Genomic DNA, 10,964 nt, shown 5'->3' on the forward strand with positions numbered 1-10,964 from the left:
TTCACTATATTAATCCTTCCTACCCAGGAGCAGGGGATGTCTGTCCATTTTCTGATAGCATCTTCAGTCTCTTTTTTCAGAGTGCCATAGTTTTCAGAGAAGAGGTCTTTGATTTCTTTTGTTAGGTTGATTCCTAGGTATTTCAGTTTTTTGGATGCTATTGTGAAAGGAATTATTTGCCCTATTTCTCTCTCAGTGAGTCTGTCATTCGTGTAGAGGAAAGCTACTGATTTTTGTGTGTTGACCTTGTAACCAGCTACTTGACTGAATTTGGTTATTAAGTCTAGAAGACTTTTGGTGGAGTTCTTGGGGTCTTCTATATAGAGTATCATGTCAACTGCAAATAACAACAATTTGACTTTTTCATTTCCTATCTTTATTCCTTTTATTTCTTTCTCCTGTCTCATTGCTGTGGCTCTTTCCAGAACTACATTGAGCAAGAGTGGTGATAGTGGACACCCTTGTCTTGTTCTTGATTTTAGTGTGAAGGATTTCAGTTTTTGACCATTTAGTATGATATTGGCTGTTGGTTTTTCATAGATGGCTTCCATCAGTTTGAGGTAGAGACCATCTATTCCAATTTTTTGTAGGCATTTTATCATAAATGCATGTTGGATTTTGTCAAATGCTTTTTCTGCATCTATGGAGATAATCATATGGTTTTTGTCCTTGGCTCTATTGATATAGTGTATTACATTGATTGATTTTCGTATATTGAACCATCCCTGCATCCCTGGGATGAATCCCACTTGATTAGGGTGTATGATCTTCTTGATGATCTTCTGCATTCTATTTGCCAGTATCTTATTAAGGATTTTTGCATCTATGTTCATTAGTGAGATTGGCCTATAGTTCTCCTTTTCAGTTGGGTCTTTCTCTGCTTTGGGGATCAAGGTGATGCTTGCTTCCAGGAATGAATTTGGGAGTATTGCTTCCCTTTCAATTTCATTGAAGAGTTTAAACAGTAGTGTCAGTAGTTCCTCTCTAAATGTCTTGTAGAATTCAGCAGTGAAGCCATCAAGGCCTGGGTGTTTCTTAGTTGATAAGATTTAATTACATTTTCAATTTCATTTGTTGATATTGGGTTGTTCAGAATTTTTAGGTCTTTTTGTTCGACTTTGGTAATTCATATGTATCTAGGAATCTGTCCATTTCTTCTGTGTTGTCCATCTTATTGGCGTATAGGTTCTGGAAGTAGGTATTGATGATCCTCTGGATTTCTGCTGGGTCTGTTGTAATTTCACCCTTTTCATTCCTAATGGCATGGATTTGGGCCTTTTCTTTCCTTTTTCTGACAAGGTTGGCTAAGGGTTTGTCAATTTTGTTGATTCTTTCAAAGAACCAACTCTTGGCTTCATTGATTTTTTGTATCATTCTCTTAGTCTCCATTGCATTGATTTCTCCTCTGATCTTTATAATTTCCTCCCTTTTATGAGCCCTGGGGTTGTCCTGTTCTTCTTTTTCTAGAAGCTTGAGGTTCAGCATCAGGTTGTTTAATTGGGCTTGTTCTGTTTTCCTAAAATGTGTATTCAGTGCTATGGATGTCCCTCATAAGACTGCTTTCATTGTGTCCCATAGATTCCAATATGTTGTATTGTCATTGTCATTTAATTCAAGGAACTGTCTGATTTCTTCTTGAATTTCCTCTGTGACCCATTGGTTATTCAGAAGTGTGTTGTTCAATTTCCATGTGGATATGAATTTTTTGAGTTTCTTTTGCTATGGATCTCCAATTTCACTGCACTATGGTCTGATAATATACAGGGCATAACTTCAACTCCTTTGCACTTACTTAAACATGTTCTATGTGTGAGTATGTGGTCTATTTTTGAGAATGACCCATGTGCAGCTGAGAGGAATGTGTATTCTGATTTTGTGGGGTAAAAGCATCTGTAAGCATCTGTTAAGTTCATTTGTTCAAGAGTTCGATTGAGTTCTAGTATTGCATTACTTATTTTTTGTCTAGTTGATCTATCTGTGACAGTGGGGTGTTGAGCTCGCTCCACTTTGCGAGTGGCATGGTGCCATCCTGGAATCCTCTCCTGTGGCAGGAGATGTGGTAAGGTGAATGGAACACATTCTCTTTTTCTTGTGAGCGCTTGTGAGCCATTTCTGAAGCATCCTATTAGCTGGGAGTGGTCATACCGAGGTCCAGAAACTGTCTCCACTATGGCAGTGGCCTGGTGCCAGCCAGGAATCCTGCCTGGTTGCAGGATATGTGGTAAGGTAGACCAAACACATTCTCTTTTTTCCTGTGAGTGATTCTGTGCCATTTCTGAAGCATCTCACTAAGTAGAAGCAGCCGTATGGCAGAACAGATGCCACATTGAGTATGGGAGCAGTGTGCTGCCATCCCAGAATCCTCCCCCGTGGCAGGAGATGTAGTAAGGTGGATCGAGCACATTCTCTTTTTTTCCTGTGAGTGCTTGTGAACCATTTCCAAACCATCCCATTAGATAGGAGCTGCCATCAGTGGCCCCAAATCCACCTCCATTATTGGAGCAGTGTGGTGATAGGCCAGAATCCTCCCCCATGGCAGGAAATGTGGTAAGGTAGATCAAATGCATTCTCTTTTTTCCTCTGAGTGGTTCTGAGACACTTTGGGAGCATCATATTTGCTGGGAGCAGCCATACGGTGGCCCAATGCCCCCCGGCACTAACAGGAGCGGCGTGGTGCCATCCAGAAATGTAGCTCCATGGCAGGAGATGTGGCAAAGTGGACTGATCACATTCTCTTTTTTCTTGTGTGTGGTTCTGAGACATTTCAGAAGCATCCCATTAGCTGGGAGCATCTGTACAGTGGGCTGGAATTGGCCTCCACTATGGGAGCAGAGTGGTGTCAGGCCAAATTCCTCCCCCATGGCAGGAGATGTGTTAAGGTAGATTGAACACAATCTCTTTTTTCCTGTGAGCGTTTCTGAGTTACTTTGGAAGTATCCAATTAGCTGGTATCTGCCATACCCTTGCCTGGAAGCTGCCTACAGTACAGGAATGGGGTGGTGCCATCCCAAAATATTCCCCTGTGCCTGGATATGTGGTAAGTTAGATCCAATGCAATATCTTTTTTCCTGTGAGCGTTTCTGAGCCATTTCAGATGCATCCCACTAGCTGGGAGCGGCCCTACATTGGCCGGGCAGCCACCTCCACAAAGGGAACAGCATGGTGCCATCCCAAAATATTCCCCGTGGCAGGAGATGTGATAAGATGGATGGAACGAATTCTCTTTTTTTTCTGTGAGTGTTTCTGAGCCATTTTGGAAGCATCCCATTAACTCTGATCATTGGTACATTGGCCCAAATGCTGCCTCCACTATAGGAGTGGCATGGTGCCATGCCAGAATCCTCCCTTGTCGCAGCAAACTTGGTAAGGTAGATCAATCACATTTTCTTTCTTCCTGTGAGCCATTCTGAGTCATTTTGGAAGCATCCCATTTGCTGGGCACGGTCGTACAGTGGCCCAGAATCACCCTCCACTTCGGAAGTGGCATGGTGCCATCCAAAAATATTCCCCCATGGCAGGAGATGTGATAAGGTGGATCGAACGCATTCTCATTTTTCCTTTGAGTGGTTAGGAGACAGTTCGGAAGCATCCCATTATCTAGGAGTGCTGTATGGTGCCACGGAAGCTGCCTCAATTACAGGAGCAGAATGGGGCCAACCCAGAATTAACCACCATGGCTTGAGATGTCATATGGTATACCAAAAGCATTCTCTTTTTTCCTGCGAGCAGTTCCAAGTCATTTCACAAGCATCCCATTAGCTGGGAGAGGCCATACTGTGGCCTGGAAGCCACCTCCAATATGGGAGCAGCTTGGTGCCATGCCAGAATCATCCCCCTTGGCAGGAGATGTGGTAATGTAGATCAAATGCATTGTCTTTTTTCCTGTGAGTGGTTCTGAGCCATTTTGGAAGCGTCCAATTAGATGGGAGAGGCCTTATGTCAACCGGGAATGTTCCTCAATTACGGGCACACAGTGTTGCCAGGCCAGAATCTTCCCCCATGGCAGGAAATGTGGCAAGGCATATCAAATGCATTCCCTTTATTCCCATGAGCTGTTCTGAGCCATTTTGAAACATCCCTTTAGCTGGGAGCAGCCGTATGGTGGCTCAGAATCCACCTCCACTATGGTAGCAGTAAGGTGCCTTGCCACAATCCTCCTCCATGGCAGGAGATGTAAGGTAGATTTAAAGCAATCTCTTTTTTCCTGTGACTGGTTTTGAGCCATTTTGGAAGCATTGTATTATATGGGGGTGGCCATTTGTTGGCACATAAGTGGCCTCCACATCTGGAGCAGGCTGGTGCCCTCCTGAAATATTCCCCTGGGGCAGAAGATGTACTAAGATGGATCTAATACATTATCTTTTATGCTGTATATGGTTCTGAACCATTTCAGAACCATCCTATTAGTTGTGAGCATTGGTACAATGGCCTGGAAGCCACCTCCACTGTGGGACTGGCATGGTGCCAGGGCAGAATCCTCCCCTCTGGCAGAAGATGTGGTAAAGTGGATTGAAAGGATTCTCTTTTTTAGTGTGAGTGGGTCTGAGGCATTTGGGATGCATCTCATTAGCTGGGAGTAGCCATATGTTGGCCTGGAAGCCCCCTCCAGTATGGGAGCAGCATGGTGCCAAACCAAAATATTCCCACATGGCAGAAGATGTGTTAAGGTGCATGGAACACATTCTCTTTTTTCCTCTGAGCAGTTCTGAGCCATTTTGGAAGCATCCCATTAGCTGTGAGCATAGGTACAGTGACCCGGAAGCCACTTCCACTATGGGAGCAGCGTGGTGCCAGCCCAGAATCCTCCCCGTGGCAGGAAATATGGTGTGGATTGAGTACATTCTTTTTTTTCCTGTATGTGGTTTTGAGCTACTTCAGAAGCATCCCATTAGCTAGGAATGGCCGAATGATGGCCCAGAGGCCGCATACATTATGGGAGTGGAGTGGCACCACCCCAGACTCAACCTCCATGGCAGGAGATATAGTACAGTGGACAGAAAGCATTCTCACTTCTGATGAGGGTTCCGGGCCATTTCCTGGGCATCATATTAGCTGTGAGCATTGGAATGGCAGGCCTGATCCACCTCCATTATGGGAGCAGCATAGTGCCAGCCCAGAATCCTCCCCCGTGGCAGGAGATGTGGTAACGTGTATCAAATGCATTCTCTTTTATCCTTTGTGGGGTTCTGAGCCATTTTGGAAGCATCCTGTTAGCTGTGAGCAGCCCCTCAGTGGCACATAACCTGCCTCCAGTTTGGGAGCAGACTGGTGCCATCCCGAAATATCCTGTGGCAGGAGATGTGATAAGGTGGATCTAACACATTATCATTTTTCCTGTGAGTGCTTCTGAGCCATTTCAGGAGCATCCCATTAGCTGTGAGCATCGGTAAGTTGGCCCAGAAGCCGCCTCCACTATGGGACCGGGGTGGTGCCAGGGCAGAATCTGCCCCTGTGGGAGGAGGTGGGGTAAGCTAGATCGAATGCATTCTCTTTTTCCCTGTGAGTCATTCTGAGTCTTTTTGGAAGTATCTAATTAGCTGGGAGTGGGCTTATGGCAAACTAGAATGTGCCTCCATTATGGGAGCAGGGTGGTGCCAGCCCAGGATCCTCCGCTATGGCAGGAAATGTGGCAAGGTAGATCAAACCCATTCTCTTATTTTCTGTGAGTGGTTCTGAGCCATTTCAGATGCAGATGCATCCCATTAGCTGGGAGTGGCTGTATGGTGGTCTGGAAGAGGACTGCATTACAGGAGAGGAATGAAGCCATCCAGAAATATTCCCCCAAGGAAGGAGATGTGGGAAGGTGAATGGAACGCATTCTCTTTTTCCCTGTGAGTTATTTTGAGCCATTTCAGAAGCAACCAATTAGCTGTGATCAAAGGTACAGTGGCCCAGAAGCCGCCTCCACTATGGGAGCAGCATAGTGCCATGCCAGAATCCTCCTGCATGGCAGGAAATTTGCTAAGGTAGATCGAATGCATTCTCTTTTTTCATGTGAGTGGTTCTGAGCCATTTTGGAAGTATCCCATTAGCTGGGAGCGGCTATACGGTGGCCCCGAATCCATCTCCACTACGGGAGCAGCATTTTGCCATTCCGAAATATTCCCCTGTGCCAGAAGATGTGGTAAGTTAGATTGAAAGCAATATTTTTTTCCTGTTAGTGGTTCTGAGCCATTTCAGAAGCATCCAATTAGCTGGGAGTGGCCTTATGGCAACCTGGAATGTGCCTCCATTACTGGAGCATGGTTGTGGCAGCACAGAATCCTCCTCTGTTGCATTAAATGTGGTAAGGTACATGGAATGCATTCTCTTTTTTCCTGTGAGCGTTTCTGAGACATTTTGGAAGAATCCAATTAGCTGTGAGCACCGATATGGTGGCCTGGAATCTGCCTCCACTATGGGACTGGCATGGTGCCAGGCCAGAATCCTCCCCCATGGCAGAAAATGTGGTAAGGTAGATCTAACGCATTCTCTTTTTTCCTGTGAGTGGTTCTGATCCATTTTAGTAGCATCCAATTAGCTGAGAGCAGCCATACAATGGCCCGGAAGCCCACTCCAATACGGGAGTGGCATGGTGCCATCCAGAAATATACCCTTGTGGCAGGAGATGTGGTAAGTTGGATCGAACACATTCTCATTTTTCCTGTATGCAGTTCTGAGCCATTTCTGAAGCATCCCATTAGCTGGGAGGGGCAATAGCGTGGCCAGGATTCAAGCTCCACTACAGGAGGGGCACGGTGCCATCCAGAAATATTCCCCCATGGCAGAAGATGTGGTAAGGTGGATGTAACACATTCTCTTTTATCCTGTGAGTATTTCTGAGCCACTTTGGAAGCATCCCATTAGCTGTGAGCATTGGTTCGGTGGCCCAGGAGATGCCTCCACTGTGGGAGCAGCATAGTGCCATGCCAAATCCTCCCCCATGTCAGGAAATTTGGTAAGGTATATAGAACACATTCTCATTTTTCCTGTGAGCTGTTCTGAGCCATTTCGGGAGCATCCCATTACCTGGGAGAGGCAGTGTGTTGGCCCAGAATCCCCCTCCACTATGGGAGTGGCGTGGTGCCATTCCAAAATATTCACTCATGGAAAGAGCTGTGCTAAGGTGGATTGAATGCACTCTCTTTTCTCCTGTGAGTGGTTCTGAGCCATATCAGAAGCTTCCCATTAGCTGTGAGAATACACACGGTGGCCCAGAATCCGCCTCCACTAGGGGAGTGGCATGATACCATGGTAGAATCCTCCCCCATGGCAGGAAATTTGGTAAGATAGATCTAATGCATTCTCTTTTTTTCCTGTGAGGGGTTTTGAGACATTTTGGGAGCATCCCATTTGCTGGGAGTGTCCATGTGGTCACCTGGATGCCCCCTGCACTAAGGGAGCAGCATGGTGCCATCCAGAAATATACCCCCATTGCAGGAGATGTGGAAAGGTGGGCCAAACACATTCTCATTTTTCCTGTATGCAGTTCTGAGACATTTAGGAAGCATTCTATTAGCTGAGAGCTTCCGTACAGTGGGCCGGAAGCCACCTCCACTATGGGAGTGGTGTGGTGACAGGCCAGAATCCTCCCCTGTGGCAGGAGATGTCATAAGGTAGATAGAATGCAATCTTTTTTTTCCTTTGAGTGGTTCTGAGCCATTTTGGAGGCATCCAATTACCGGGAGTGGGCATATCCTTACCTGGAAGCCACTTCCAGTAGAGGAGCGGGGTGGTGCCATCCCAAAATATTTCCCCATGTGAGGGGACGTGATAAGTTAGATCCAACACAATATCTTTTTTCCTGTGAGCAGTTTTGAGCCATTACCCAAGTATTAAATTAGGTGGGAGCGGCCTTATGTTAACCCAGATGGCACCTCTATTACAGGAGCAGGGTGGTGCAAACCCACAATCCTCCCCTCTGTCAGGAAATTTCCTCAGGTAGATCAATCACATTCTCTTTTTTCCTGTGAGTGGTTCTGCACCATTTTTGGTGCATCCCATTAGCTTGGAGCGGCTATACAGAGGCCCGGAATCCCTCTCCCATATGGGATCGGCATGGTGCCATCCTGAAATATTCCCCCGTGGCAGAAGATGTGGTAAGGTGGATGGAACACATTTCATTTTTCATGTGAGCGGTTCTGAGCCATTTCGGAAGCATCCCATTAGATGGGAGTGGCCGAACTTCGGCACAGAAACCAACTCCAGTATTAGACCAGCGTCGTGACATCCTGAAATATTTCCCTGTTGCAGGAGATGTGGTAAGGTGGATGGAATGAATTCTCTTTTTTCCTGTGAGTGTTTCTGAGCCATTTTGGAAGCATCTGATTAGCTGTGGTCATTGGTATGGTGGCCCGGAAGCCACCTCAAATATTGGAGTGGCATGGTGCCATGCCAAATGCTCCCTCATGGCAGGATATTTGGTAAGGTAGATGGAACACATTCCCTTTTTTCTTGTGAGCCATTCTGATCCATTTCAGAAGCATCACATTAGCTGGGAGTGGCCTTACAGTGGCCCGAAATCCCCCTCCACTATGGGAGTGACATGGTGCCATCCTGAAATATTCCCCCATGGCAAGAGATGTGGTAAGGTGAATTGAACACCTTCTCTTTATTCCTGTGATATTTTCTGAGCCATTTTGGAAGCATCCCATTAGCTGTGAGCTGGTATACAGTGGCCAGGAAGCCGCCTCCACTCTGGGAGCAGCATTGTGCCATCCCCAAATATTTCCCCGTGGCAGGAGATGTGATCAGGTGGATGGAACACATTCTCTTTTTTCCTGTGAGCCGTTCTGAACCATTTTGGAAGCATTCCATTAGCTGCAAACGGTCATCCAGTGGCACAGAATCAGCCTCCACTACTGGATCAAGGTAGTGTGAGGCCATAACCCTCCCCCATGGCATGAGATGTGGTATGACAGATTGAACGCAATCTCTTCTTCTTGTGATAGGTTATAAAAAATTTTGGAAGCATCCTGTTAGCTGGGAGAGGCCATATGGTGGCCTGGAATCTACCTTCACTGCTGGTGTTGGGTAGTGCCTGGCCAGAATCCTCTCCCTTGGCAGGAGATGTGGTATGGCAGATTGAACACAATCTCTTTTTTCCTGTGATATTTTTCTGAGCCATTTCTGAAGCATCCCATTAGCTGGGAGTGGCCATACAGTGGCCAAGAAGCCACCTCCACACTCTTACCGGCATTTTGCCATACCAAAATATTCCCCCGTGGCAGAAGATGTGTTATGTTCATTGGAACGCATTTTCTTTATTCCTGTGAGCTGTTCAGAGCCATTTCAGAATTCCATTAGCTTGGAGAAGACATACAGTGGACTGGAATTCGTCTCCACTATGGGAGCAGCGTGGTGCCCTGCTAGAATCCTCCCAGAGGGCAGAAGATGTGGTATTACAGATTGAACAAAATCTCATTTTCCTGTAATTGGTTCTGAGCCATTTTGGGAGCATCCCATTACCTGGGAGCAATTGTACCATGGCCTGGAATCTGCCTCCACTAAGGGAGCAGCATGTTCCCAGGACAGAATCCTCCCCTGTGACAGGAGATGTGGTATGGTATATTGAACACAATCTCTTTTTACTGTGAGTGGTTCTGAGCCACTTCAGAAGAAATCCATTACCCGAGAGCAGCAGTACGGTTGCCAGGAAGCCACCTCCACTAAGGGAGCAGCATTGTGGCATCCCAAAATATTCCCAGGTGGCAGTAGATGTGGTAAGATGGATGAAAAACATTCTCTTTTTTCCTGTGAGTGGTTCTGAGCCATTTCAGAAGCATCCCATTAGCTGTGCTCATCAATACCTTGGCCCAGAGTCTGCCTCAAGTATGGGAGCAGCATAGTGCCATGCCTGAATCTACCCCCATTGCAGCAATTTGGTAACATAGAATGAATGCATTCTCTTTTTTCCTGTGAGCTGTTCTGAACCATTTTGGAAGTAACCTATTAGCTAGGAGTTGTGGTTCAGTGGCCAGGAAGATGTCTCCACTTCGGGAGCAGCATTGTGTCATCCCAAAATAATCCCCCGTGACAGGAGATGTTTTAAGGTGGACTGTACACATTCCCTTTTCTCTTGTGAGTGGTTCTGAGCCATTTCAGAAGCATCACATTTAGAGCGAGCAGCCATATGGTGTCCCGGAATCCACCTCCACTACTGAAGTGGGGTAATGCCAGGCCAGAATCCTCCACTTTAGCAGGAGGTGTGCTGTTGCAGATCGAATGCAATCTCTTTTTTCCTGTTATTGGTTCTGAGAAATTTCAGAAGCATCCCTTTAGCTGGGAGTGACCATATTTTGGCCAGGAAGCTGCCTCCTCTATGGGAGCAGCATTCTGGGATCCCAAAATATTCCCCGTGGCAGGTGATGTGGTAATGTGGATGGAACACATCCTCTTTTTTTCTGTGAGTGGTTCTGAGCCATTACAGAAGCATCCTGTTAGCTCTAATCTTCGGTACCTTGGCCCAGAGTCTGGCTCCACTATGGGAGCGGCATGGTGCCTTGCCAGAATCCTCCCCCATTGCAGGAAATTTGGAAAAGTAGAACTAATGCATTCTCTTTTTTCCTGTGAGTAGTTCTGAGCCATTTCAGAAGTATCCCATTAGGTGGAAGTGATCAGATGGTGGACCAGAATCCACCTCCACTACTGAAGTGGGGTAGTGCCAGGACAGAATCCTCCCCTGTGGCAGGAGATATGGTATCACAGATCTAATGTTATATCTGTTTTCCTGTGATTCATTCTGAGAAACTTTGGAAGCATCCCTTTAGCTGATGGTGGCCATATTGTGGCCAGGAAGCCGCCTCTTCTATGGGAGCTGCATTGTGCCATCCCAAAATATTCCCTGTCATAGGAGATGTGGTAAGGTGGATGGAATGCATTCTCTTTTTTCCTGTGAGTGGTTCTCAGCCATTTCAGAAGCATCCCACTAGCTTTGGTCATCGGTACAGTGGCCCAGAACCTGCCTCCAATATGGGAGCGGCATG

Source organism: Heterocephalus glaber, unplaced genomic scaffold (assembly GCF_053883595.1).
Source record: "Heterocephalus glaber isolate CG9 unplaced genomic scaffold, H.glaber_assembly_v1.0 deba00000818, whole genome shotgun sequence".
NCBI classification, from domain to species: domain Eukaryota; kingdom Metazoa; phylum Chordata; class Mammalia; order Rodentia; family Bathyergidae; genus Heterocephalus; species Heterocephalus glaber.